This window comes from Heptranchias perlo, chromosome 15 (genome assembly GCF_035084215.1).
Source record: "Heptranchias perlo isolate sHepPer1 chromosome 15, sHepPer1.hap1, whole genome shotgun sequence".
NCBI classification, from domain to species: domain Eukaryota; kingdom Metazoa; phylum Chordata; class Chondrichthyes; order Hexanchiformes; family Hexanchidae; genus Heptranchias; species Heptranchias perlo.
Genome location: NC_090339.1, coordinates 7,579,099 through 7,604,954, shown reverse-complemented (window position 1 = coordinate 7,604,954; position 25,856 = coordinate 7,579,099). Strand labels below are relative to the sequence as shown.

The 25,856-nt window shown below is 43.5% G+C and overlaps 1 pseudogene; it reads right to left on the bottom strand.

The window, feature by feature from the left end:
• Positions 1-495: 495 nt before the first annotated feature.
• LOC137333189 (sodium- and chloride-dependent neutral and basic amino acid transporter B(0+)-like) lies at positions 496-24,007 on the bottom strand (annotated as a pseudogene).
• Between the last annotated feature and the right edge of the window lie 1,849 nt (positions 24,008-25,856).

Sequence of the window (25,856 nt, the reverse complement as noted above, 5' to 3'; positions counted from 1 at the left end):
AGGGCACTGGCAAAGTGGCAGGGGTGGAACAGGAATGCTGTCATCCTGACAGAAGACAATTGGTTCATGTTCCATGGAGCCACTGCCACACTCCCAGGGCAGTGCCTCAGCAATTCTGATGATCTGGTGGAGAACAGATTGTTAGACTGCTGTGATGCCCTGGAAGCCCCATTTAACAGCGGTACCCAGAGCCAGGTTGGCTGCAGTCAGTCCTTTGATGGAAGCTGTTACATCTGTGATCAGAAGCTGCATCACGGTGGGTTCCACAGGTGTGCTGATGGAGGTGACCACCCATTCCAGGTTGGAAAGGACGGGCTTCAAACTTTGTGCAAAGCTCTGTGCCAAGTTGGAGCAGGAGTCCTCCATGCTCCTTGACATTGTGCGCAGGCTTTCTGGCAGGCTTTCCAGTGCACCAAGCATTTGGTTGCATAGCCCATCAGCCTTCTTCTCTAGCCTGGCCCATCGAAGTCCTCAACTGACTCCTCTGCAGCAAAACTAGTGTGTGACCTCGCCCTCTAGCGAGATGGCGCTTGCGGTATCCTTTCCCCCCTGCCCTGACTCCTGCGCACTTGTGGCTGGTGTCTCACCACATGCAGATCCTTCCTCTTTCCGAGCCTTTAAAGTACGCACAGTATCAGTCTTTGAGTTGTTGGCTGCGATTGTAAGATTGAGTGATGGTGACTCTTCATCATCACTGTCTTCTTCCTCTGCCTTCTCTGACAGGGAAGGTTCCAGTTCTTGGGTATCTGCAATGACAAAGGCACAAGGATTGAGTTCTGGTGAGGGGAGAGGAGAAAGTAAGACATGCGTGCTTACACCATCTGCAGCACATGAGTCAGAAAAGATTATGCGGTGAGTGAGAAGTGGGAAGCGAGAAGGAGGATTAGATACGCAGAGACCCTCATCATCGATCCCTCCAGCGCCGCCAGTGGCCACAGCCTCAGTGATGGTCCTTCCCATTATGGCCAGCAATGTCTTTTCCATTGGGGTTAAAACGTATAGGCACACTTGTCCTACTCCAGTTCTTTCTTGCTGCCTCCTGTTATGCGCCACCTTCTCCTGCAAGAAAGAGGGAAGTGTGTCAGTGAGTGCCCTGCAAGATGTTTGGGTAATGTAGCTGTCATGGTTGAATAGCTGCTAGTATGTGTGACATGTGAGTTGTGGGTGGACGGCTTGCAACAGTGCTAGGTGTTTGATGGTGAGATAAAGCATATGATTTGAATGGTTGAGCACTGATTGAAAGAGATTGTTGGTAGGTGGGTGATGGGGGTGTATTGCATTGAGCAGTGAATGATGCTAATAGTGCAGTTGGTTGGAGATGCCACTTGAAACTTGACCTCACTCACCTTGACAACTCGTGTTAAATCATTGAACTTCTTCCTGCACTGCATCCATGTTCTTGGAGCTATGCTCCTGGCATTTACCTCCTCCGCTACTTCCTCCTACTGCCTCTTGAGCATATGTCTGGAGGGCCTCCTGCCCCCCTGCAGTTACAGGATACCCCTCTTTCTCTCCACTGCTTGTCCCAAGGCCTCCATTGCATCATCAGAGCCTTGGTACATGCTGTCTCGCAGACGCAGCCATTAATCAAAGTATTACAGCGTTGAATCACTTCACAAACGACTCCCACCACTTCTTGCAGCCATAATGCACCTCCCCTTTATAGGTGCAGGCTGCCTTTTAGAAGCGTGAGCCACTTGCAATATCGGAGGCACGAATGTAACATGCAGCCTGCATTGCAACACCCATGCTCGTTTTCAGGGGTTATGCAATTCAACCCCTTACAAATATAACAAAAACAGTCAGCAAGAATTTCTAAAAGGATGGTCATGTTTAATAGTAACAGAAAGAGTAGACAAATAAGATGCAGTGGATGATCTTTTAGAAGATCTTCGATAAGGTGCCATATAGGAAACTCATGACAAAGGTTAGGGTGTGTGGAGTCAGGGCCAGGAAGCAGAATGGATTTAAAGATGGCTACAAAACAGAAAACAGAGGTGGGAATTAAGGGAGGTTTCTCGGACTGACAGAAAGTGGGAAGTGGTGTCCCGCAGGGATCCGTGCTGGGACCACAGTTGTTCACCACATACATAAACAATTTGGACACAGAAATTGAGGGATGGTGTTGAAATTGATAAGGCCATAAACAGTGTAACCAAAGTACTGGGGTTCATTTGTAGAGGAATAGAATACAAAAGCATAGCAACATACGAACAGGAGTGGGCCATTCAGCCCCTTGAGCCTTTTCCACATGGCTGATCTGTACCTCAACCCCATTTACCTGCCTTTGCTCTATATCCCTGATGCCTTTACCTAACATAAAATCTACTGATTTCAGTCTTGAAAGTTTCAATTGGCCCACCACCCACATCCACGGGAATCTAAAACATGTGTATACAACATCTACTCTTAATCTAATCCTTTATGACCTGGTATCAGTCTGATGACCCTGTGCTGCATCCACTCCAAAGCCAATATTTCCTTCCTGAGGTTAGGTATCCAAAACTGAACATAATACTCCAGATGGAGTCTGACCAACAATCTGTACAACTGAAGCATCACTTCCTCACTTTTATATTACAACCCCCTTGAGATAAAGGCCCACAACCTACAACTTGTGGTGCAATGGTCGTGTGTCTGACATCAAATCAAAAGGCGGCATGTTCAAAACTCTTTTGGCTTGCATTCCCTTGAGAATAGGAGATTAAGGGGTGATTTGATCGAGGTGATTCAAATATTAAAAGGATTTAAAAGGGAAGAAACAATTTCCTCTGGTGGATGACTCAAGAGCAAGGGGACATAATTTTAAAATTAGAGCTAGGCCTTTCAGGAGCCAAGTCAGGAGACACATTTTGGTACAAAGGGTATTGGAGCTTTGGAACTTTCTGCCCCAGAAGGCTGTGGACGTTGGGACAGTTGGAGCTTTCAAGACTGAGATGGATGGATTTTTGGTAGGTAAGGATGTCAAGGGATATGGAGAAGGGGTGGGAAACTGGAGTTGAGGTGCAGATTAGCCATGATCTAATTGAGAGGCAGAGCAGGCCCGAGGGGCCGAATGGCCTACACCTGTTCCTAATGTTACTATTCCATTCTTTAAGCCATTTTGATTGCTTTTTGCACCTGTACATTAGCTTTTGATGATTTGTGTACAGGGACACCTACATTTCTTTGCTCCTCCACTGTTCCTAGTTTCTCACCATAATGAAACTATTCCAATTTGTCTTTCCCGGATCCAAAGTGGAGTGACCTCACACTTCTCAGCATTGAACTCAATCAGGAAGTCAGGAAATTAGGAGGTGAGTCACTCGCAGCAGACCTCTGACCTGTACTTGTAGCCACAGTATTTATGTGGCTGGTCCAGTTTAGTTTCTGGTGGATGGTGACTGCCAGGATGTTGATGGTGGGGATTCGGTGATGGTAATGCCATTGAATGTCGAGGGGAGGTAATTAGTCTCTCTCTAGTTGGAGATATGATGTGGAGATGCCGGTGATGGACTGGGGTTGACAATTGTAAACAATTTTACAACACCAAGTTATAGTCCAACAAATTTATTTTAAATTCCACAAGCTTTCGGAGGCTTCCTCCTTCGTCAGGTGAACGGTGTGGAAATGAAATTTTCGAATCCTTCGCATTTGAAAATCACAGAACAATGCCTGGTGATTACTGCCCGTTGCCAAGGCAATCACAGTGAGCAGACAGAAAGGTGTCACCTAAAAGGCCACCGAATATACAAACCCCCAAAAAAAAGAGAGAGAGAGAAGGAAGACAGTCAATGACCCGTTATATTAAAAACAGATAACATTTGTTCGCTGGTGGGGTTACGTGTAGTGTGACATGAACCCAAGATCCCGGTTGAGGCCGTCCTCATGGGTGCGGAACTTGGCTATCAATTTCTGCTCAACGATTTTGCGTTGTCGTGAGTCTCGAAGGCCGCCTTGGAGTATGCTTACCCGAAGGTCGGTGGCTGAATGTCCATGACTGCTGAAGTGTTCCCCGACAGGGAGAGAACCCTCCTGTTTGGCGATTGTTGCGCGGTGTCCGTTCATCCGTTGTCGCAGCGTCTGCATGGTCTCGCCAATGTACCATGCTCTGGGGCATCCTTTCCTGCAACGTATGATGTCGACAACGTTGGCCGAGTCACAGGAGTGTGAACCGTGCACCTGGTGGGTGGTGTCCTCTCGTGTGATGGCGGTATCTGTGTTGATGATCTGGCATGTCTTGCAGAGGTTACCGTGGCAGGGTTGTGTGGTGTCGTGGACGCTGTTCTCCTGAAAACTGGGTAATTTGCTGCGAACGATGGTTTGTTTGAGGTTGGGTGGCTGTTTAAAGGCGAGTAGTGGAGGTGTGGGGATGGCCATAGCGAGGTGTTCGTCATCATTGATGACATGTTGAAGGCTGCGGAGAACATGGCGTAGTTTCTCTGCTCCGGGGAAGTACTGGACGACGAAGGGTACTCTGTTGGTTGCGTCCCGTGTTAGTAGTTTATAGTTGGAGATAGTCATTGTCTGGCGCAAATGTTACTTGCCACATATCTGCCCAAGCCTGGATATTGTTCAGGTCTTGCTGCAAGCAGGCACTGCAATGTTGCAGAGAAATAAACCACCTGACCATGGAGAGTACTTTGTTGGATTTTCCTGTATTGCTGGGTACAACATTTACAGTATAGAATTCAATTGAATGGCTAATTAATAGGATTGTAATCAAAGCAGAGAAATGAAGCAGAAGACGATTGGAGGAGTAATAACTACACGAAGGGTATATTTAACACTGAGCTGCATATTGTTACTGAATTTAAATAAGATTATTATTCCAACTTATTTATATCTCATATTATCAGAAGTAACACATTTAAACAGGAGAATAGTGTGATGAATATATTTAACACATCACATTTACTCGACAGGTTTCTTGGCAATTCTTAATGTCCAGACAAATCTGATTTCACTCAAATAAAACCATGACCCTAATCTGCTCAATCACTTAGCCAGCCCTGCCCAGCCTCCCAGAGTAATTGGAAATTCACCCAAAGTCCTGTCGTAGCAACTGAAACCCTTAGAATGAGGGGTACATTTCAGGGATTTGGGGGAATTGCTGCTGTTCTTTCACTCAGGAGAAAGATCTTCAGATCTCACTCAGGCCTGCAGTGCTCATGAATTATGGATCTCACACTCCCCAAAGAGTCACTGTTAACATCACCTGTGAGATAAACCAGCCCACTTCACAAATGATTTATCAATTCTAGTTTTATTCTTGCAGAAATCTGTACTTTGTCACCAGACTTTTAATTCTATTCATTGCCAATTGTTTTACCTTTCCTGAAGATTTGATTCCTTTAGATAGCACTGTCCCAACTATCAGCCAGGCCAGAAGCAGACAGAGGGCTAAATACCAGACTATCTCGCCAGTCTCATCCATTGAACTTGTTCGGCGTAAAGCCATTTTACTAAATAAAATGACAGCAGAAAACATCTATTGTAAGGATACAGTTCATTACACACAGTCACTATTAGATGCATAAGAGTATTTCGTCAAATATAAATGGATTTGAAATATATTCAATTTAAAGAGAATCAATTTTGATTTCAGAAGTGAATTGTTACAAAGAATTGAGATTAAATTTGATATCCTTTTGTTTACCGTGTCTATTTGTGTTGATTTTTTTCAATATAAAGCTTTGTTCAAACAGTGACTGCTGATGAGATTCCCCAGAGAGCTGATTTGAAGGGGTTCCTGACTGTGCTTCATTGACTGCCTTACGAAGCACTGATAAAACTACTTGGGTTAGTCACTGTATCTCCCAATAAATTCATCTCCTTCATATTGTTAATCATGGTACCTGATCCCTAAACTAAAATAAAACTGAGAAAGAGATATCAGTCAAAGATAATTTGAACCATTTAATTTTTAGGAGTTCTAGTGGTGAATCTCTTCCTTGAACAACAAGAAAGTAAAAAATGCTCAATAAAGGTTTCACTGTATACATATTGTTAAAGTAAACCTACAGTGATAGAAACCAGGGCACTGTTAACTAATGAAAGAGCCCCTGTTAAGATGTTATTTTGTAACAGACGTATGATGTAAATATTACCTTTATCTAAATCAAATAGCTTTTCACTTATTAAAAAGGACATTCAATCAACTAACCTTCCCAAGAGGAAGCTACAGGTACAGCTGTGCAGGTTATAGGTGCAGACATCTGTAGCAATTTACTTATTCCCAGTATTGCTCACTTGGACCCTGGTAAAGAACGTAGATTTCTGATCCATTTGTGCAAGTTTCAGTGTTTTCCTGCAGCCATGTTGTATTAACTATTTCAAAATACCCGTCTTCCTGAGTGAGAGTGTGGAGTGGATCTAGAAAATGTGGAATGTGTTTAGAAGTACATTTTATTGGGAACGATGCTGTTATTTGTAGTCATATAATCAGAGTCACTGTTTTATTCTGACTGAATCAGTCCAGTCCCTTTTATTACATGGGTGAGGCTACAGATGGGTCAGAACACAGAGGTACCGTCTGTACACTCCACTCACTGCACAGTCCAGCTGTGGTGGTCACTCTGCTTGTAATGGCAGATTTTATTTGACACATTCTGTAATGCTACTGATCACAAGACCAGGTTAAGGCTTTAAATATAAACAGTTCCTTCAATGAATCATGATTATCACAGAAAGCCATCAATATAACAAGACACATTGTGGTGGTGGATTTTCCAGGGGGCCTCCTGGTTGTTTGCTAGAACTTCAGCGGAAGATTGGCAGTATGACCCCATTGTAACACATGACCCCCATTGTAACACATGGACTCCGATTGTAACACATGACCCCAATTGTAACACAAACCATATGGAACACATGACCCGCTGGTAGCACAGAACCATTCAGTATCATGTGACCCCGTGTTATCACATGACCCCATGGTAACCCATGACCCTACAGCCTCCCTTTTTTCACATCCATGTGCAGCATGGGTCACAGAGTTAATTGTTTCACAGATCTAACTTTACACTTCTTGGCCTGGAATTTCCTCCACATTTGGGCCCAGAGAGACATGTAATCTGGGCACAAACAAATTATGTGAATTAGTAAAGATCATGGAATGTTGTGCGTAAGTAAATTATGTGCAAAAATACAATACGCCCAAGTCTCCTCAATCTTTTACATCCATCCATCAAACCCTGTGTCCGAACAAATCTCCGCCCGCAATCCTGGCCACGCCCCCAGCTCTCAAATGTAAGCGTTCTCCAATTGCCCTTTTAGCGGGGGGAGGGGGGGGCTCTCTTAACATTGTCTCGAGATTCTCAGGCACACAGGCACCTATGGTCACCTGAAGCAAGCACAGATCAACAGACCAGGAAGAGAATTGAAGCCACCATCATGTCTTGTTGCTGCAGGAAGCCATTATACAGTCTATTCTTGAGTAAATTAAGACGGGTCATTTTATGGCTATGCCCCTGTTTTTTGTTATATTGGATGAAGAGGAGGGAGAGAACAAGAGACAGGAGGCCCAAAGAGTGAAGCATCACAGGAGGAGATTGCATCGCATTCTCCAATACCCCACTCAGAGAGTATACAGGGCTCGACTGACAATCCAGGAGATGTCGGCGCTTCACAACGGAGGCCATCGGCCATCCTCCGAGATGACTTGAAGCCTCGATCCATGTGCTGCAGAGCCCTCACAGTGGAAGTGAAGGTGACCATAGTCCTCAACATTTATGGGTCTGGATCCTTCCAGGCATCCACGGGAGACCAGTACCGGATCAGTCAAGGGGCATTGAGGGACAGCATTCGACAGATGACTAGCACCCTGTTCCACAGGACTGGGGAGTTCATTAAATTTGGAATATCTGCAGTGGAGGAAAGGGAGACAGCACTGAGCTTCTACAGAATTGCTGGCTACCAGAGTGCTCGGAGCAATTAACAGAACGTGTATGGCACTGAGGGCTCCCCTTCAGAACACACAAAGCTACGTAAGCAGAAAGGGCTTCCCATCCCTCAATGTGCAGATAGACTGCGACACCTAGCTGCATATCCTGTCACAATGCTTTTATTGTGTGTAATTCAGTGATAGCAGATATGCTCGGCGCCCGGTGGAAGAACGGACAATCAGTGACAAGTCTTACGCCCTGCGACCATGGCTGATGACACCCTTTCGCATCCCACAGACCGAGGTGGAGGAGAGGTATAACCAGGTCCAGGTACCCACCAGACAGGTCATCGAGAGGTCTATACTTTACCAACCAGGAGTTAACTCAGTACCACTGGGAGTCCTGCTGCATGTTTCATCTGCACTTCACCAACTGAAGCAGTCTACCCACGGCAGGGGGGATTGGAAGTAAGCTCCATCACCAAGACCGCCTACTTCCACCTCTGTAATATCACTTGTCTCCACCCCTGCCTCAGCTCATCTGCTGCTGAAACCCTCATCCGTGCTTTTGTTACCTCTAGACTTGACCATTCCAATGCTCTCCTGGCTGACCTCCAATCTTCCACCCTCCATAAACTTGAGCTCATCCAAAACTCTGCAGCCTGTATCCTAACTCGCACCAAATCCCATTCTCCCATCACTCCTGTGCTCGCTGATCTACATTGACTCCCGGTCTGGGAACGCCTCGATGTTACAATTCTCATCCTTGTTTTCAAATCCCTCCATGGCCTCACCCTTCCCTATCTCTGTAACGTCCTCCAGACCTACAACCCTCCGAGATCTCTGCGCTCCTCCAATTCTTGCCTTTCACGCATCCCCGATTTTAATCATTCCACCATTGGTAGCCGTGCCTTCAGCTGCCTAGCCCTAAGCTCTGGTATTCCTTCCATGAATCTCTCCACCTCTCTCTCCTCCTTTAAGATGCTCCTTAAAACCTACCTCTTTAAGCAAGCTTTTGGTCACCTATCCTAATATCTCCTTATGTGGCTCGGTATCAAGTTTTGTTTGAAAATTGCTCCTGTGAAGCGCCTTGGGACGTTTTACTATATTAAAGGTGCTATATAAATGCAAGTTGTTGTTGTTGTTGAAATAAAGAAGTATTACAGACTGTAGCCGATGATGCAGTTGTAGGCGATGTTGAGAATTGTACTGAAAAGGCCATGGTGATCTCCAGACCTTGAAATGGAATGAGGAACAGGAGCTTAGATTAGAAACTATTTACTTGAAATAAATTCTTTCACGTGAGTGCAACTGGTCGGACAAACCAATTTAGTTTAGTTGCACTTGGTCAGGATGGTAATTTCTGCTGTTATTTGTGTGCCCACAGTTCACTAGAATTATTTCATAGATTAGGACAGCTGCACTTTATTGCCAAGCAGTTTAATGCAAAGTATTAAACTTATATTTTTTTATATATATATGGTTGTTTCAAGTCCATCTTACTGTAGAAGTCACGCTTTTGTTATATTAGCAAAACGATCTCGATAAATATAACATATAAAGATGAGAAGAGAGCCAGTTATTTCCTTCTGGTTTTTCTGGCCTTGTGGAAACACCAGGAATTCACAACCACCTGCAATCTACAGAGAAATAATTACCCTCTAATTGATCTCAGGATGTGCCACTTTACAGAACTTAATAGTATAAAGTTAAAATTAAAGTTCCAATATCTGAATGCATGAATCATTCATGACAAGATAGGTGAATTAATGGCACAAATAGAGATAAATGGGTTTGATCTTGTAGTCACTACTGAGACGTGATTGCAAGGTGACCAAGGTTGGGAACAAATTATTCCAGCGTACTTGACTTTTAGAAAAGACAGACAAAATGGAACAGGAGGGGGAGGGGGAGGGGGAGGGGGAGGGGGAGGGGGGTGGGTAATGGCGAACATTTAAAGATATAATTCATAATTCTCAAGGAATATACATTCCCTTGAAGAATAAAAATTCCATGGGAAAAATGATCCAACCATGGCTAACTAGAGAAATTAAGGATAGTATTAGATTAAAAGAAGAAGTTTACAATGTTGCCAAAAAAGGTAGTAAGCCTGAGGATTGGGAGGATTTCAGAAATCAGCAAAGGATGACCAAGAAATTGATAAAGAGGGATAAAATTGAATATGAGAGTAAACTAGCAAGAAGTATAAAAACAGATTATAAGAACTTCCACAAGTTTGTAAAAAGGAAGAGATTAGCGAAAGTAAATGTGGGTCCCTTAGAGGTTGAGACAGGAGAAATTATAATGGGGAATAAGGAAATGGCAGAGACATAAAACAAATATTTTGTATTTGTCTTCACAGTAGAAGATGCAAAAAACATACCAGAAATAGTGGGGAACCAAGAGGCTAATGAGAGTGAAGAACTTAAAATAAAGAACGAGTACTGGAGAAATTAATGGGACTAAAAGCCAACAAATCCACTGGACCTGATGGCCTACATCCTAGGGTTCTAAAAAGGGGTGGCTGCAGAGATAGTGGATGCATTGGTTGTGATCTTCCAAAATTCCCTAGATTCTAGAACAGTCCCAGTGGATTGGAAGTTGGCAAATGTAACACCTCTATTCAAGAAAGGAGGGAAAGAGAAACAAGGTACTACAGGCCAGTTAGCCTGTCATCGGTCGTCGTGAAAATGCTGGAATCCATTATTAAGGACATGGTAACAGGGCACTTAGAAAATCAAAATATGATTAGGCAGAGTCAACATGGTTTTATGAAAGAGAAATTGTGTTTGACAAATCTAATCGAGTTTTTTGAGGATGTAAGTAGTAGGATAGACAAAGGGGAACCAGTGGACGTAGTATATTTGGATTTTCAAAAGACATTCGATAGACTGGTTAACGGACAGAAAACAGAGAGTAGGAATAAACGGGTCATTTTCAGTTTGGCAGGCTGTAACTGGTGGGGTGCTGCAAGGATCAGTGCTGGGGCCTCAGCTATTTACAATCTATATCAATGGCAGATGGAGTATAATGTGAGGTTATTCACTTTGGTAGGAAGAATAGAAAAACAGAATATTTTTTAAATGATGAGAAACTATTAAATGTTAGTGTTCAGAGGGATTTTGGTGTCCTTGTACAAGAAACACAGAAATTTAACATTCAGGTACAGCAAACAGTTCAGTCTCCTTATCTAAGGAAGGATATACTTGCCTTAGAGGTGGTGCAGCGAAGGTTCACTAGATTTAATTCTTGCGATGAGAGAGTTGTCCTATGAGGCGAGGTTGAGTAGAATGGGCCTATACTCTCTGGAATTTAGAAGAATGAGAGGTGATCTAATTGAAACATATAAGATTATGAGGGGGCTTGACAGGATAGATGTTGAGAGGTTGTTTCCCATTCCTGGAGGGTCTAGGACTAGGGGGCATGATCACAGGATAAAGGGGTCGGCCATTTAGGACTGAGATGAGGAGGATTTTCTTCACTCAGAGGGTTATGAATCATTGGAATTCTCTACCCCAGAGGGCTGTGGCTGCTGAGTCGTTGAGTATATTCAAAGCTGAGGTAGACAGATTTTTGGACTCTAGGGGAATCAAGGGATATGGGGATAGGGCAGGAAAGTAGAGTTGAGGTTGAAGATCAGCCATGATCTGACTGAATGGCGGAACAAGCTCGAGGGGCCACATGGCCCACTCCTGCTCCTATTTCCTTTGTTGACATGTTCTTATGAAAGCAAATGGTATGTTGGTCTTTATTGCAAGGGGTTTGGAGTAAAAGTGTAAGGAAGTCTGTCTGCAATTGTACAGGACTTTAGTGAGACCACACCTGAAGTATTGTGTACAGTTTTGGTCTCCTTACTTAAGGAAGGACATACTTGCCTTAGAGGTGGTGCAATGAAGATTCACTAGATTGATTCCTGGGATGAGAGGGTTCTCCTATGATGAGAGATTGAGTAGAATGGGCCTTTAGTCTCTGGAGTTTAGAAGAATGGGAGGTGATCTCATTGAAACAGAAAAGATTCTGAGAGGGCTTGACAGGGTAGATGCTGAGAAGCATTTTCCCCTGGCTGGACAGTCTCGAACTAGGGAGCATAGTCTCAGGACAAGGGGTCGGCCGTTTAGCACTGAGATAAAGAGAAATTTCTTCACTCAGAGGGCTGTGAATCTCTGGAATTCTTTTCCCCAGACAGCTATGGATGCTGAGTCATTGAATATACTCAAGGCTGAGAGCGATAGATTTTTGAACTGTAAGGGAATCAAGGGATAAGGGGATCAGGCGGGAAAGTGGAGTTGAGATCGAAGATCAGGCAAGATCCTATTGAATGATGGAACAGGCTCAACAGGCCGTATGGCCTACTCCTGCTCCCATTTTTTATGTTCCGATGTTATTAAAGAGAGCTAGAACTTAAGCGTCAGCTAACTCGGAAAGAATTGGAGTTCACACAACAGTTGAGCCAGAAGAATCCAAGAATCCTAGAATTATTGTTAGAATTTGCTTTGTGTCCCAGCAACGTTAATCACATCTCGATGGAACAATGGAGGCCAGCCAGTCATCACATTATCTATCTGGGATGCCCAGGACATCTCTTGTCCCATTGTATTGCCAGGCATGAGACATCAAGTTAAACTGATTAGCGATTAAACTGTCAACATGGCCATTATGTCGAGGTCTGGAGGGACCTCACTTCAATATACTTTCAGGGCATCATGTGAGATGACTCACATTAAAGGGAAAGGTTTTGGGCATGTAAGGGGAAGATATAAGAACAAGCAGCAGGCTTTTTGGAGTTAAGCTGACAGGACAGTCGGAAGTCCAACCTACAGAAGCCAAGGCCAGATCACCTTGGGTCTGCAGGAAACCAGGTTGTATGAGTTTATTGAAAAACCGTAATAGTTATTATGCTCTTAGTGTCTGAGTAATAAACTTGCATTTGGACAATACGCTCGAGCCTGAACCACGAGGAATCATTTAATTGAATTTAAGAGATTTCCATACAATTATACAAAAGAGATGGAAGCCATTCGGTCAATCATGCTTGTGTCAGCTCTTTTAAAGAACTACACAATTAGTCCCACTCCCCTGCTTTTTGCATATAGACCTGCAATTTTTTGCTTTCGAGTATTTATCTAAATCCCTTTTGAAAGTTACTATTGATTCTGCTTCCACCGCCCTTTCAGGCAACGCATTCCTGAACATTTGGCATAAAAATTTCTCTTCATCTCCCCTCTGGTTCTTCTGCCAATTACCTTAAATCTGTATCCTCTGGTTACCGACCCTCTTGCCAGTGGAAACAGTTTCTTCCTATTTATTTTATCAAAAGCCCATATAATTTTGATTACCTCTATTAAATCTGCCCTTAACCTTTTCTATTCTAAGGAGTACAATCCCAACTTCTCCAGTCTCTCCACATAATTGAAGTCCCTCATCCCTGATACCATTCTAGTAAATCTCCTCTGCTCCCTCTGTGGAAGTGCATGAAGGGATACTTGACCATATTAATGTGGAAGTGATTGAAGGGATACTTGGCCATATTAACTCTTTATTAACTCACATAATAGGTTAGCCACAGCACACAGGGAAGCACAATTGTGTAATTACGTTTAAGCCTTGGTATGATGATAATTAAGTTAGCTGAGCAGGTGCTTAGTACCGTCTGGCCCCCCTAGCAGATAAGGGTATTGCTGACTACAAAAATATAATGAGAATACAGTTTCTTGAAAGGCCATGTGGCCTTGAGACTGACTTCAGCCCTACTGATAGCCAGGACAGAAATGTGGGGAGGATGGGAATGCTCAGGCCTACGTGCCAAAGTAATAAAGGGCTATGGACGTTCGGAGTGGGCAGGCTCACTACTTGATTGACCAACTACCTGAGCCAATAAAGAATGTACGTGTACGCCCATATTCTGTGACAGGTGGGCGTTGTTACTGAGCTGTATAAACGTGAGCTGTTTCTTGAACTCAGCGAAGATGTATCCTCAACCATTGTCATGAGGTGCTCTTCCCTTGTATACAAGTTAAAATAAAAATTTCTCTTTGTACTACTGACTTGGGTGTTAATGCATTGGTATAGTGTTAAGTTTCGACAGTTTCTTGGAGGTTCCACCGAGATCGCTTGTGATCCCCGGTAAGTACGGACACAGGTTGTCTGTGCAAGCCGCAGACGCACTGCGATTAGTAAATGTATGCATTAACTGACGTGACTAATTCTTCTGTTTGCCTTTCGGAATCGAAAGGCGATCATAGGAAATGTGTTTCGTATGGACAAGGAGAAAAAAAAGGGAGAAAAAAAGGAACTTGTCAGATTACTCGATATTGTCAGCTGCGGTGTTGTAGTAACGGGCTGAGAGAGAACAATAACGGAGTAGATCTGCGAAACCGGTAAAGTAACTAGAGTGACGTTGAGGTTGCTGTATAGAGCCAACAGACGGTCACTGCTAGATAGGCGCCAGAGAAAAAAAGGTAACAAGGTTACAGACTTTTAGAGTAAAATTAATATTCGGAACTGAGCGAAATTGTAATTTGAACAAGTCTGTAGTGGCGACAAACGCAGACTGGTGTTAATGTCACGTAGTGTTAAGGTATACAAGAATCTTGTGTAAGTCAGCTGATCCAACCAATTGCAGACGTTTCTCTCACGCACCTAGCCTGAGCTGGTTATTAAGAGGGTTTTAACCCCACGTGAAGGCCAGGACCCTAAAGTAGGTGTAGAGAACACATGACGTCTTGTCCAATCGGCTGAATTATCCAGTATAGAATTGCGATAGTTAAGATAGGTATTGATTATGATGTCCAATCGCAATACCGGGTGACGATCCGGAGGGGTAAAGGGGTGTCCAACGTGTGAGTGTTTGTCTGGTACCGACGAAGGAGTAGCGACCCTACGTCAATTCAAAGTATAAGTGTTTGTCTGATTAGAGAATAAGTGCTTGATAGAGTATAAGTGTTTGTTTGTTTAAAGTTTAAAGTGAGAGTGTACAAAATAAAGTATAAGATAAGAAGCAGATAAAACACGATGCCTAAAAGTAAGCAAAAAAGGAAACCCTCACTGAGACCGGTGATGGTTATGGTCCGGAAGGAAGTTTAGAAAGATACGTATATGAGGAATACAAAAAGGAAATCCCAGGGATGAGGAAGGCGGGATGGGATCCAAAAGACGACTCTGGTCGACAGTTTAGATGGTAGCAGGCGCAGGATGAAAAGAAAACACAAAAAAGGACGGCGATAATGATCATATTGGCTTTCAATTGTCGTCTGAAAGATAAGATTAGGGAAAAGGCTGTTTGCAAAGCTAAAGCAGAGTCTGAAAAGAAAATAAAGGAGCTGCAAGCAAACAAGTTGGTCAATAAGAAACATTGGAGAAAACACTATGATTAAATAAATTTCAAAAAATAGTGTGCAAAATATATAGTGTAAAGCAATCCACAAATGTGAGAAGTGAAGGACAAAATATCAGTCAAACCTGTGTGAGGAGAAAATTTGAAGCCAAATCGCCAAGTAGCTGAAAAAAAAAGGTGTTTACATTTGCAAAAGATAGCTACAGTGCTAGAAACACATACCCAAACCATTAATAAATTAATAAAAGAGGAATATAACGTATCTCAGCAGACGGCTGCTAATGACATCTGCAGTACATATGTTAACTGGATTGTGGAACAGACACGAGAGAACCTAGCCCAGATACAGGCAGGGGAAGTACCCTTATGGATAACGAATCAACAACTGAGGGTGAACCTGACCCGTGGGCATGATGGAAGTGGTACCTCCAAGCAGCTGTTAGCAAACAAGAACATCACCCCTTGCCAATTCAGGGCAATGGTGCGGGTGTACCCCACTCAAGTGGAGTGTAAAACTGACGGAGGAGGGCTCCTAGGGTTGGTACTAGTAATACCAGTGATGGCACCCGAAACCCAGGGACGAGAGGTGTACCAAGTACAGAATATTGGGGTAATGAAGGACGGAATGCACATATCCCATCACAATATGTTACCATATGCTGTAAAAATTAAAGGGAATTTGGCTGGAACAAAATTAGAGGGATGTGTTACTAGACGTGCTATCACTTTATGTCCACACAGTATTGGACACAGCCCAGAAGCACAGTGTGGGTTTAACAATACCGGTACCAATCAGGATATTAACTGTACCATGGGGGCCCTGGGGGCGGACCTAAAACCCACTCAAGTGGCATATGCCGGAAAGGGCGAATACTGTGTTACAACTAATTTGAAAACGTTTAAATATGCCAATCTAACTTGTGATATTTTAAGTCCAGAGTTCTGCTTCATTCCTGAAGTCCCGGTTCGGATTGGACCCGAGGAACTGGTAGAGATACACCGGCATAACCTCACCACCTTACAAGTTTCTGAGGATATCAAAAAGGACTTAAAAGAATATCAGGACACATTTGGGTATCTGATACCTCTGTTGCCTGCCTTGAAAGCATTGCGAATGGAGATACGCCTCTCCCAGAAGGGTTATTATAACCTACAACAGAACAATAAAAACATTAAGCATGACATTGACCAAATTAAAGTCACCACTTGGTGGGATGACCTCTGGAATTGGGGACTGAATATACAGATCCATCCTTGGATTAGATTAATTTCATATGTATTTGTCATAGTGCAGTTTGTTGTAATGTGCTTCTTGATTTTCATGGCATGTAATAAATGTCGTAAGCAGAGGATGAAGGGTTTGGCAAAGGCAGTAAAACAGAGCCTGGGTGAGAATGTCCCCATTGTCTCTGTGATTTCAACTAAGAACACATCTTAATGGTACCGGGAGTAGCACCCGCTGGGGTACGGTGCATGTAAAAGGGGAGACAATCATAGTTTGATAGGATTATCAGATGCTCTGCCTCTCTTCCACCCGGACTGGTGGCCAACACGAAGGGAACCTGGTTAAGATGAGGTACAGCATCTTGCATATGTAAATATCCAGGGGATGTCTAGGTGCTTGCAAGAGGGCAACACTGAGCGGGGCATACCTATGGGCAACCATGGGTGACGGATAAAGGTTGGCTATCTTGGGCTTAGCCAAGAGCCAAAAAGGGGGATATTGTAGGGATAAAATTTGGATTAAGGGATATAAAGGGGTGGGCCCCAATTCACCGGTATAAAACGGTCTGAAAGGTACCATTCAGTCTAGTTAGGCTGGAAACAAAATATAAAGCACCATGGGATATTTGACTATGTTAGCCCTTTTCAAACTAACATGGATAGGTTTAGCTGACCAAGGACATTCCCAGCTTACTTGAGAAATGTTTAGAAGGAGTCTGTTCCTGAGTAAGGCAAGGCAATGTTTGTGAGAAAACAATGGAAGGAGTATACAATCACAACAAAATGTGAAACCAAATTTCGGGGGTGGTACCAATCCAATTACGATCGGACCCATAAACCCCCGTTTTTAATCCTCACAAATACATCAAGACCTAATGGAACAATATGTTTGAGTAAGAACTCTACAGAAGGAGATACGGTAGGATGGAGTAATTTCACTCAGTATGTGAATATGACCACAAACAACGACGGTAGCCGCATCACATGGGAACATTGCACAGGTGGCCAAAATTCCACGGACCTTATACATGAAGAAAGTTTTCCTGCAATGACTGCGTACAATGGCACTTACTTTATTTGTGGCCACAAGGCGTATCCATGGTTGCCCCAAAATTGGTTAGGATCATGTTACTTGGGATATGTAATACCATATGTCCGACACTCATTGTCCCTGTCCCAATGTCCCGCCTGGCAACGAGTAAAAAGGGTAATTACTGACACTGACCGGTTCTGGGCCATTGCTTTCCCTTGGTGGGGAATGGGTAAGGTCACCAGAGAAATTATTAATTTGGCCAAAATCTTGGAAGAGATTGCTAACGATACGGCAGAAGCCTTAAAGAAAATGAGCACAGAGATGATAGCCATTCGAACAGTCACCTTGCAGAACCGTATGGCCCTTGATTACCTATTGGCAGAAAAAGGGGGACATGCGCACTAATTGGATCTGAAGGTTGTACCTGATAGTTCAGAGAAGATTACTAATTTGGTCAATCACATCCAAAAGGAAATTGAGAAACTCAAGCAGCCCCCTTCGTTCACTCTTTGGGGCTGGGCAACAGGATGGCTGGGTTCTATTGGGACTTCTCTAGTTCAAGGTTTAGTCATATTCGTTGTTATAATTCTTATAGCTTATTGTTTATTCAAATGTTGCTATGTAATGATGTCCAATCTGGGTACACATATAGCACCCACAAATTTGATGGTGCAAGTAGGGATGGCAAAAGATGAGGTGCAGGAAGAGTTTGAACGTCTAGCTGGAATAATGCTCTACTAGAATATTGTCCTTTATAAAGGACAAAAGGGGGGAATGTGGAAATGCATAAAGAGATACTTGACCATATTAACTCTCTCTAATACACTTAACTCACGAATGTGGAAATGCATGATGGATATTTGACCATATTAATTGACTAGCTAATTCAATTTAAACCTCACATAATAGTTTCTCACAAAAACACATAGAAGCACAATTGTGTAATTACGTTTAAGCCTTGGTATGTTGATAATTAAGTTAGCTGAGCAGGTGCTTAGTACCGTCTGGCCCCCCTAGCAGATAAGGGTATTGCTGAATACAAAAAATATAATGAGAATACAGTTTCTTGAATGGTCATGTGGCCTTGAGACTGACTTCAGCCCTACTGATAACCAGGACAGAAATGTGGGGAGGATGAGAATGCTCAGGCCTACGTGCCAAAGTAATAAAGGGCTATGGATGTTCGGGGGTGGGGGGGGGGCAGGCTCACTACTTGATTGACCAACTATCTGAACCAATAAAGAATGTACGTGTACGCCCATATTCTGTGACCAGGTGGGCGTTGTTATTGAACTGTATAAACGTGAGCTGTTTCTTGAACTCAGCGAAGACGTAGCCTCAACCATTGTTTGAGGCACTCTTCCACTTGTACAAGCTTCTTAATAAATTCTCGCTTGTCTGAATTAAGTGTTTGGATGTTAATGCATTGTATAGAATAAGTAATATTAAGTTTAAGTTTTCGACAAACTTAAACAGTGAACATCATTATCTATTAACCGGGAGGGACATCCCAGCTGGGCCCAGTCCTGTCCTCACCCAATGTTCATAACCCACACGTGTTCTGTTTAGCAGGAGTTGGCAATCAGTGACAGGATCCTTGGCTGATGTTTTCCTCCTTAGTCTCAGGACACGGGACTGCTCTAGTGCCCTCACTGTTACCTGGGACAAGCTGCACTGTTGAGCTACACGTGTGATTTATTTTATTTTTTAATTCTAATCAGCACATCAGGTCCCATTCATTCTCTCAAAACTCTCTCAATTTGTTTGCATTTTTTATCCTGCTTCTCACTGCACCAGGAGAGACTGAATTCCCTCCTCCACTTTATAATCAATGGAAAGTATTTATCCACATCCTTAAATCCCTTTCAATGACCTGATGAGCCCCCAGTTGCTGCACCTAAATAAAACGAGTAAAACTAACACAATCTCAATTGAACAACATCACTTTTAGAAAAATGAAACATGAAACCAACATCAGTGTTAATAACTGAATGACAGATAGAGAGTTCTCCAGGTATTGGGTCTAATATCTGATTAAATTTGGAACGAGGAAAGAAAACATTTCACTCGCTGTTTCTGTCTCTTCACTGTCCGTCTCTGTCTTTGTAAAAGTGTACGACAGATCAGATTATAAACAGTACTTCAGCAAGGCTCACTTAAACCACCCTCTGATAAGGAAAATATAACCAGTATATTAATATGAATTTAACACTATTACTCATTTAAACTGTTGCCGAGCTTGTGTTGCTCAATAAACACTAACCTTGCAGCATTGGCACGGCTTTCCACACTGCAACTTGTCCGAGGCTGGCAAACTGCCCAAAGGAAGATTCCAAGAAAAACATTGGCATCCCAGCGAGTGCCAGCATGAGTGTGTAGGGAATAAGAAATGCACCTGGAAAAAATAGTAAAGGAAAGCTGAAAAAAGATTGTATGGATGTTAGAGTGACCAGGTTTATTCATGCAGTTTTGGAGTGGATGTTAAACAACTAAACAGTCCATTTCACATTAACACAGGAACTAAATATTGTCATTGACAGAACAGTGTGAGTGCAGATTATAAGTTTACTCAGCATCTGGATACAAAACAAAACAGTCACAATGAACATACAGACTCTTATCCGATTGCATTACTCCCAATACCCCAGTTCATTGCACTTGAGAGTCTTAAATGGCGCCTGGCACAAAGCAAATACTCTATTTCAGCACAGTCAAGTCGTTTACAGGAAATTCATTATGGGGTCGGTGCTGAGGGTGAAAATACAATCTGTGCTCCCAGCAGAAACTTCTTGCATTGATTTTGCTCGAGGGAATGGAGGATCGGTCATTACTGTCAAAACTACAGAATGTCAAAGTGCATAAAGAGATTATTAGAACATCAAAAATCACCACAGCTCTGAATTTCCTCAGTATTTTTAGATCAGACCATAATATCTGTGTTGGACCTTTCCCTGGATTTGATTTTGGGTGGGACCCAATGTCATCAGTTTTCCACCTGTTTTGCCCCCAATGAAATTGCCGGTGGAAGTCCAGGCCGTGCTTCCTGCACCTGCCCCTTCTACAGCGCTCATATTGGGATGGATTTTGCTCTGAGCGGCGAATGAAGGGCGCCTGCCGTTCGTTAGACTTGGACTTGCTTTTGCACTGCATGTTCCTCCTATCAGGTCCTCAATCCAGCACGGCGCCCTCTCCCGGGCATCTGGGACCTGTGTGAACAGGGCAAGCTGCTGTGTATCCCCTTAACCAATCCGATTGAAGCACGTTAATAAACAGCACAGACACAGAACCAGGAAGTGTAAGTTAGAACAGTGAATTCAATGTAAAATCAGTTACAAAAAGTGAAATAAAGAGAAGGTAAGAAATAATGAATTAAAAGACAGAGATAAAAGAGACAGAAAGGAAAAGTAAAATAATTAAAATTATTTTTTTAAATGTCCATTCATAATTAAAATGTGAAGGAATGAGACACCGCATTTGTAAAAGTAAATTTTCAGTTCAAAACTGTTGTTTGCAACTCATTAAGATTTACCATGCCGCTAAAATTTTGCTTAGAAGTTAAAAAAACTCGATGGCCTTTTCCTGGCGAGATTACTTCGTTCCCATCAGGCAGGAAAGGAACCTCGTGCTGTTGCAGTCATATCGACGGTGAGTCAGCCGACGAGATGTCCTTCCCGTGCAGCTTGCGGAGCAGCAGGGCATCTGGGAGAGGAACTTCTGGATTTCCGATTTTAGCCGCGCATGTGCAGTTGCCGGAAGTTTCTCTACCATTTACACTGAAATAACGGTGAGCGATTTTAGGCTCATCATTATTTTCAGAGCAAAATCCAGCCCAATAAAACTGAATGGTAATGACAGGGTGAGGGTCATGAGTCCAAATTCCCATCATTACCACCCCATTTCACTCAGTCTAACAAACGACCATATAAAACAGGTGTTGTAGCTCACCAGGATCAGCTGGTCCTGTAGGAAATGCTGTATGGATAAGAGCTCTGAACCTGGAGAAGTTTGAATGATGGCGCAGCATTTACTAAATTGTTTTATTTTCCCCCACGGAGTAGCTGAGGTCCAGTGAGGGATTCTCTGGTGCCTCACAAATTTTACACCCCCACCCACAATACAACCTCAATATAATGTTGCACCCTGGGTTTTCCATTGGGGAGCCATTTTTGCCATTTTTATGGAATGGGAGGAAGAATCCCAAAAGGGAGCAAAGGATATTAGGGCTTCATAGGAGAAGACTGAACCAATCCCGCAATATTCACCTATATAGTTCTAAAGGCCCAGAGCTCGTGTGAGGGCATGTGAAGAGTTTTGCCTCTGGAGACTCCGATGCACCAAGGACGACTTGAATAACCTCTGGAAATTTTTATGCCATAAACTCCTTCCAGGCTGCAAATGGGGATCTGTGTGACATTAGGTGGAATACAGTCCAGGCTGTATTCACCAGATGATGGATTCGCTCTTTAGGTAAGCTGGAGATTTGATGGGCGCTAAATTGGGCCGTGTAATGCCTGTTGTTTTGGCGCAACACGGCCTCTCGAAGAGCCAAGATGGCATCTTGGCTGCGCACGCACATGTCCAGTGTGACATGCGCCGGACGCCATTTTGGCATAGGAGTTAGCGCAGGCGCAGATAACGAATGCCGGAAGCGTGTAAAGTAAGGAGAAAATAGATACAATCGGTGTGCAATGCTGATTTAAAGTGTTAGACACCATTTTGGGACTTAACTCAACACACAGTCATAACCCCGACCATCTGAACGTGTCTTAGAGTGCCTGGAGGACCCCCACCAGAGCTATTTAAAGCAGCCATGCAGGATTTATAGGTTAGTGGCTGGATTATTGCTTCTGGCTGCCGAGACATTTGTAACTGTTTTTGGAGGTCTCCTATACCTGAATACTAGGGCGTGGGGACATAGCCTAACAATTAAAGCCAGGACGTGCAGGAGTGAAGTTAGGAAATGCTTCTACATGTAAAAGGTGGGAAAAGTTTGGAACGCTCTTCAGCAAACGGCAGTTAATGCTAGCTCAATTGTGAATGTTAAATCTGTGGTTGATAGATTTCTGTGAACCAAGAGTATTAAGGGATATGGGGCTTAGGTGGGTATATGGAGTTAGGTCACAGGTCCACCATGATCTCATTGACTGGTGGAACAGGTACGAGGGGCTAAATGCCACTGCCACTTGCTGCCTCTTATTATGCGCCACCTTCGCCTGCAAGAAAGCGCGATGTGTGTCTGGGTGATGTGTCTGTCATGGTTGAATAGCTGCCAGTGTATGTGGCCTGTGAATTGTGGGTGGGCGGCTTGCAACAGTGGTAATGTGTAAGGGTGAGAGGAAGCATCTGCTTAGAAGAGTTGAGTACTGATTGAAAGAGTTTGTTGGTACGTGGGTGAGGGGTGCAGTGTGTGGAGCAGTGGATGTGGCTAGTGGCGCAGTTGGTAGGAGACGCAACTTGACTGTTGACCTCACTCACCTTGACCACTCATGTCAAAGGACTGAACTTCTTCCTGCACTGCATCCATGTTCATGATGCTGTGCGCCTGGATTGACTTTGTCCCCTACTGCCTCCCACTGCCTTTTGGGTATATGTCTGGAGGGCCTCTTGCCCCCTGCAGATATAGGAAGCCCCTCCTTCTGTCCATCTCTTGCACCAAGGCCTCGAGTGCATCAGCAGAGAACCTTGGTGCACACACTTTTGCAGGCCTGGTACAAACTCAGATCAGCAGATTGGTGAGGTCTGGCATGCAGGTTGGAGGATGTGGGATTTAGTGGTGCGCAACCTTTATTCAATGTTTTAACATAACTCATCCGTGTGTAAACATCAGGATGGGACCTGCATCTGTGTTTTACATCTGTGATGTCCGATCTCTGTTCAAACTCCGTGCAGACAGCAGACTGTAATTTTCAGCAAATAACAGGTTCCAGCTACCTTTAAGAGACTTTCTAACAGACAGCCTTCCTAGAAGCAATTGGAGTTCGCCCTGCTGGTGGAAAGCTTGAATTGCATGGAATCCTCGTTCAACGCTGAATTCCAATGCAGATTGCAGGTAAGTCCTCAGACCTGACGGAAGTCTCGTCCTGCCTGCGCAGGAGCCATTGTGCGCGGGGTAATAGCGGATCGCACTACCCCCGCACAAAAACAGGCCCTATGCAACTTTTTCCCCCATGTGTCGTTCTCCATTTAGCAGCTTGGAAACACCTTGGGGGGAAAATTGGATAGGGCCTGTTTTTGGGCAGTGATAGCGCGATTCGCTATTACCCTGCGCCCAATGGCCCCTGCACAGCCAGGATGAAACTTTGATCAGGCCTGAGGACTTACCTGCAATCTGCATTGGAAATCAGCGTTGAATGAGGATTCCATGCAATTTGCACTTTCCACCAGCAGGGGGAGCGCCAATCACTTAAAGGCAGGCTGTCTCTTAAAAATCTCTTAAAGGATTTTACATGAGTTTACTGTCATATTTTGATAAAATACTCACCGTGTCCTCTGGAAGGTGTGTTTGGTGGTCATTCTGTGAGAATCCAGATAAAGACAATTCTCCATTGTCCATTTTTGGACAATGATGAATGATTCTTCCACTTGCTCAGGATTTGGATGTAAACCTTGAGGAGGACACTTTTGTTCAAAAATTTTCAAACTTTATACTCTGGTTAAGGATGATTCAGCTCCACACCAGGCAATGACTCTTCCACAGTTAGAAGTCAGTCCCTTATGCTGTTTAAAAGGAGTGTAGCTCTGTTTACTCAGGGTCTGGTGATACCCAAGGCCCCAGAGTATTTTGCTGTTAATTACTCAATTTCCACACTAAACGCTCATATTACAGGTTACTTGTATTAGTTTCAGAACACTCAGCACCAAAGTCCAGTGATTCTGTATCTACAGGTTTGACAATAGCTACATTTTTAAAGGGGACAGCACCAAGTGCACCTGCATTAATCAGGATCTTAGGCAAAGCAGAACTCTGAATATATTTGCTTAAAAATGGGTCAGTCTGTTCTAATGCCAGAAATTACAGTTTGAATATCTGGTTTCTCTCCAGTTACACTGAGAAAATCTGCTCCAGGTGGTCTCACATCCAATGCAAGATGACAGACTGATGTCAGTATAACTACAACTATGGGTTTTGTGTTGTCACAGTCACATGGGGTGTGCAGTGTAGCTGCACTATTAGCACTAAAGGGGTCTTGGAACCAACTGTCCTTCACACTATCAGCTGCAAATCACTGTTGGTAATATTAACGGACAGACGATTAACAAGTTCATATGAAGCTCCTCTATCTGTTCAATTAGTGGAGGTGTTAACCCATTAAAATTAACAGGTTAATGTCTCCATTAAAATACTAGAAATATGAAAGTGATCTGAATATGTTAAATGTTAATTCACGAATATCATCCACAGTAATTGCTAACCTATGTGTGAGGGATTGTGTGTTTAATAAAGAGATTTAATTGGGTATGACAGAGGTCAGAGTAACTTCTTCCTGGTGTTTACCTGTTCAAATGGCATTATTTAAAATTTCACTCTCACCTTCAAAATACATCAAAGAAACAAGAGGACTGAAGATATAAGATAAATAATTTTAAACCTAAAATGTGATTTATTATATCTGGGTTGGTGTGTCATCAATAGACATTCCTGTGGTTTGAGTAGCTTTTAATATAAGTGTTTTTGTCAGCATCACCGGTGTAAACTTGCAAACTCTGTCTGCCCAGGGCAGTGGAAATTTCTCTGAATCTGCTCCAGAATAAAATTTCTCACCATGTGACAGGTTTTTAGTGGGATGATCAATAAGGGATTAAGGGAGAAAAAATTGTATGGGGCCGTTTTTGGGCGTAGGTAGTGTGATGTGCTAATACCCCGCGCCCAATGGCCCCTGGGAAGGTAGGACACAAGTTTCAGCCCACCCGAGGACTCACCTGCAATCAGCGTTCCATTCCAGGCCTTGAATGTGGATCAATGCAATTTGCACTTTCCACCACCAGGGGAACTCAATCTCTTAAAGGGAGGATGTTTCTTAGAAATCTCTTAAAGGTAGCTGGTACCTGTTATTTGCTAAAATAACAGTCTATTATCTGCACGGAGTCTGTATGGAGATCAGACATCGCACACGTAAAACACAGATGCGGGTCCCATCCCTATGATTACAAACTGATGAGTTATGTTAAAACATTGAATAAAGGTTGCGCACTACTAAATTCCACATCCTCCAATCTGCACGCCAGACCTCACCAATCTGCCGATCTGAGTTGGCACCAAGTCTGCAAAAGTGCATGCACCAAGGTTCTCTGCTGATGCACTAGAGACCTTGGTGCAAGTGGTGGACAGGAGGGATATCCTATATCTGCAGGGGGAGTGGGGGGACAAGATGCCCTCCAGACATATATCCAAAAGGCAATGG